Source organism: Populus alba, chromosome 7 (genome assembly GCF_005239225.2).
Source record: "Populus alba chromosome 7, ASM523922v2, whole genome shotgun sequence".
Classification (NCBI taxonomy): Eukaryota; Viridiplantae; Streptophyta; class Magnoliopsida; order Malpighiales; family Salicaceae; genus Populus; species Populus alba.
Genome location: NC_133290.1, coordinates 9,177,095 through 9,182,294, shown reverse-complemented (window position 1 = coordinate 9,182,294; position 5,200 = coordinate 9,177,095).

Sequence of the window (5,200 nt, the reverse complement as noted above, 5' to 3'; positions counted from 1 at the left end):
GAATATGCACTAACACCAGAACTAGGAATATCAAAAGCAAACCATCATAGCATAAACTAACAAACTCTTAGCAATTTAAGATAAAATCAATAATGCAATCTGTTTCAAGTAGAATGCTTAAACGATGATAATATCTTTTCTTTTGCGTAGCCAACCCTGTATCATAGAATTTCTGCTTATCAAATAGGGTTTCTAATGACTATAATACTAGGCGGCGACTTCTTAAAAAAATCTTTCCCTATTAAAAAACAAGACTTTTCATTAAAATTTTTAAAATCACCACAATAACGGGTGTGAGACTCTTTAAACATATTTGTAAACTAAAATAGCAACTCGCAGCATATTACAGACAGTGATAGTATACGTGCGCGTGGTGGTGATATGCAGCAACCAAGTTTTATTTATTTATTATTATTATTATTTTTTTCATGTGTGATTGAAACGCCAAGCAGAAAGGAGACCAGCTTCAGGGATGCGAGCCTCCCTCTTGAAATTGTTAAGAAAAAACACAAAGCTATTCATTCTTTATCAGTAGATAACTGTTGGTTGATGGAGTGCTACTACATTAGAATATTTCTATTAATTAAAATGTCATGTGCATGAACATTGACCTGAGGTAACTGGATGGATTTCATTTTCTAAATAGAAAACAATTGCAATCACCACGCATCAAGGGGCTTACACTGTGTATGTAAGACCGTGACTTATAAGAAATTTATAATTTAGAATTAGAGAAATACAAAAGCCTATGCTTAATTAATTCTAATTACCCAGAGAGTTTGGTTGGAAGTTGCTTTCAGTGATACATCATTAACACTAAAAGGCAAGATTCCATTTAGACTTTTGGCTCCACGTCCCAAACCTAACTCCATTAATTCACTTTCAACGATAAATATTCTTACCTCAAGAACAGTTTAAACACTAGCATTCGTGTGGGGGTGAAAAGGATTGATGCTCCATTTTGTCAATGATTAGGAGGAGGATGCTAATTGTTTTCTCGTTGCAAAATCCCTGTCAAGTTCACTCAGTTTTGTCAACTTAATCTTCACAAATTAAAAATATTAATTAAGATGAAGCAACGTGCAGGAGGTGGAGCATTAATTAGCCTCTTTTTGTTTGCCCTTAAGTTAAGGGCATGGCCTTGTATAAAAGGGACCTTTGTCAAATATCTTTCTATCTCAATATATATTTGAAATTAGTCACTTTATCTGTATGGAGGATTTTACCTTATGTTGTTCAGCTTCAAATAGATTTACCTGGCTTCAGTTTTAGACCTTAAAATAGCTAGCCCTTTTTAATCGGATGTAAGAGATAATTACATAGAGTTTGAAGACATGAGGATTAATGTCTGAATGCCACGGGTTTCTAACGACCGAAAAGAAAAGGAAAAAGGATTCAGTCAACACCTAACTAAATTTCAGAACTTCTACTCCAGGAAAATGACAGTGATTAGGAAGCCATTTTAGATCTTCGTGGGGATCTCACTCCGATTTAGTTTTTCTTTCTTTCTTTTGCAGTTGGTTGTGTTAGCGACTTAGTGGAAAGTGATAGTCCCCCACCCCCAATTCTATGCTTTGCTTGGCATTGCACGACTCGTTTTTAAAAACTCCAGTTCTTTATTAAAAAAAAAAAGATTCATAATTTGTTTGTTTATTTTATATCTTATTAACAAATTAATGGTGTTGATGTATTAGATGGAAATTGTTTAGTTTAAGTTAAAAAGTATGATGACTAGATATAGCATGCAAGTAAAGTGTGTATAATTCAATTGAAACAATATCTTAGAATGTATATATGAAGTATATAGAAAAATATTCAAAGTTATAATTAATTCAAAGCAGATTCTTGCATGTCTACCAATACATACAAATAAATTATTATATTTAAAACAAAAGATATCAAACTAAAACTAGTATAAGAATGAGAAACTTTCTAATAGAAATAGATCTAATAGAAGTGTGACACAATAAAAATCTGCCTCAAGACACCAATATTATTAGAATGAAGTAGAAAGACATGCACCTCAGAGCCAGTTAATCTTTGATAAGTTAGATCCAGTTCGTTTAAGAACTGAAGAATGCAAGAATCACTATCACACGTTAAAACTAAAAAAAATCAAAAGTAATATTCATCAATGGCTGCTAAAATTTAGGTTACATGAATTTAAATATTTATTGAAAAATTAACTCAAATGAATCTACCCTAGTGGATTGATTTGACCCACTTATAAAACTGACCTAAAAACCCTAAACTAAAAAGCCCATAACCTGATCCAAATAACCCTTAGATCCTAATTGAAAACAAAGTATTAAGTAAGCCTAAAGAAGCCTTGGGCTGCAGCCAACAAAAATAAAGATAAAGCTCATAAGTCCTAAGTCTTTATCTGCCCAATGATCCTAGAAACCAAGATATCATTAAATACCACCAGCTCCTTTTCCTTGTGTAGTTAGAATGAATAAGAAATCCTTGTAAGAAAAGGATTATGAAATATTAATGAATCTTTACCACACCTGAAAATTATGTTGTAGCCCATTAAAGATTCTTATAGAACTAGAAGATTTTCAAAATAAGCTGTTACATCCATGTAGGAAACGAATTCTTACTAAATAAGAAGTTCATAAGTTAAAAGGAAGTAAATAAAAAAATTCATATAGCCTGTTCTGACCTATATTGATGCCCTTCATTAACTCTGATTCATCTGAAAGTTTACCCTAACATAAACAAATATCTTTGGAATCTTCTGGTAAAGTTTCAGCTCGGTCCAACAATTAGATTAAGAATTATTCTCAATAACATAAAACTAGATGATAGGAAATTTACGCCAACATCCAAATATGACCTTGCTTGGATCGTATCATTACCTTTCATAAAAAAAAACCTAATTTTTTTTGCCTTCAAAGAAAATTATTTTTCCTTTGAAATAAAATCTTCAAGTACGAAGTCTTTCATGTCAAATTTATTAGTTAATATTTTCTTAGTAGACCAAATTGTGTGATCATTACTACTCAAAATTAACATATCATTCATATAAAGACATAAAATTATATAACATTTATATGTATTTTTTACATAAAAAAATTATAAACTTATTTTAAAATCATTTGACAATGTAACCTTATGAATTTTTTCATGTCACGGTTTAGGTTGCTTATTTTAAACCATCTAACGAGCCAAAGATCGAGATGAGAGATCGTGCACGCGTGTGCTTAAGCCAAAAACCACTTTTGTTAGGCTCATTTATAATTCTTCAACTTCTCACTATATAAACTACAAGAAAATCTTATATTTTTTATATGTGGGGATAAAAGGCCTTGGGTTTCACAAAAATATGCTAATAAAAGTCTATTCAATTTCTCATTCATCTATAATTTGTTTTAATTAATTTAATTTTCCATGTTAGAAAACTTGTGTTGGAGAATAATTTCTAATAAAATCTTAACCTTAAAACTTAGTGGAGCCCATTTTTAATTTAGTGTCAAATCTATTCATTAACCATGTCATGACCTAATTTTAGATCCCCAAAGTTCTTTTATAAAAATACATTTTTTTTTTATTCAAAAATCCAAAAAAAAAATAATAGAAATTTAAAATCCAAATATATTTTCATGATATAAGGAGGTAAGCCTTTGAGTTGCAACATATTAAAATGCTAGAAGAATAGCTAGATTGAGATATTCTGACAAGATGAGCTGAAGAAAGACTTAATAGAAAGAAATTTGAGGTTGAAATTCAAAATTGACCAAAATTGAAAAAAATTAATCGAATCTAAGGATTTAATTAAACTTGTGATAGGTTTAATTGACTTATTTAAGGACTTAATTGAAGAAAAATTAGGTTTGAAAGTCAATTGGGTAAAAAATGGTAGAATTAATTAAGTTTAAAGACTTAATTAAACTTATATAGGGTTTTATGGATACAATCAAGGACTCAATTAAAAAAAAAAAATTGGAGGCTTAATTCAGGTTAATCTACAATAATTGGAAGAAAAGGACCTATTTGAAACTTTGAAGAGCGAAATTGTTGCGATTAGGAGCTTAATTGAAAGAAGGTTGAAGGTTGATTATGGACCAAATTGAATGGTCCTAAAACTAAAGACCAAGGTAAAAGAGGTGCACGCATCAGAAGACTAAAATTGATTAAATAAGGGGTTAATTTGGAACAAATTGAAAGCTTGATGAGAAATAAGGGTCAAATTAAATAATCTATAAACCAAGGACTAATTAGTAAAAGACACAAGAATCAAAAGATCTCAATCAATGTTTCCAAGGATGTAATTGTAGAAATTAAGAAGTTTTTGGGCCAATTAAGGGTGTATACGCTGAAATTAAAAGGAAAAGGACCCAATTTAAATTTCTCAAAATCCTATTTAAAAACCATAAGTTTTAGGGTTTTGACGAACGATGTGCCACTAAGAATTTAATGAAGAGAATGAATGACATGTCTTTCAGTCACTATATCCTTTTCTTTTTCAATCGAAAGGCTAATCAAGATGCTACTTTTAGACGAATAAACATGACATTGTTGACCACCTCAAAGGCTTTAATCAACACCAATAGACTGAGAAAAACTTCTTCTACAAGAATTAGCTATCCTCATATAATTTTTGTATCTTATTTGGCTCGATGAACTCAACATCTTGTTCCTAGTTAACCACCCTTGCATTAACGAATTCAAATAGGTTGAGGGCTAACCTTCTTATCAATGAATGTGGAGTTTTAGACCTTTAAATCATGTATGGTTTGTTTCTAATGGTAGATCTACATCCTCTCTATATTTTCTAGGTCCATTCATGATTTGTTTAAAAGAGCTTGGCAAAGTACCCAACGTAATCAGTTATGACTGAAGAACAAATTCACTATGAAAGAAAAGACTATAAGTTTTTTTTTTCTCATGTTTACTTTCAGTTTATGAAAGGAAAAAAAGAAGACCAGACACCATCAATTTTAGAGAGGATGATTTTGGAAGAGAAGGAATAAGAATCTTCTATAAAACCTCTTAGCATAACCACTATAGTTTTGCAATTTCTGGTTTTGATTTGTTTGTAAAAGGGTAGTTGCTCTTTAGTAGAGGGGGGTCAATGGGAGGAGAAAAAGAGAGGAAAATAGGGAGAAAACAAAGAAGAATTCTTGAATAAATAGAGAGAAAAAGGTTAAGAAAATCATGTGAAAATTGAAAGAAGAAAGGAGAAAAGAACAAGTTT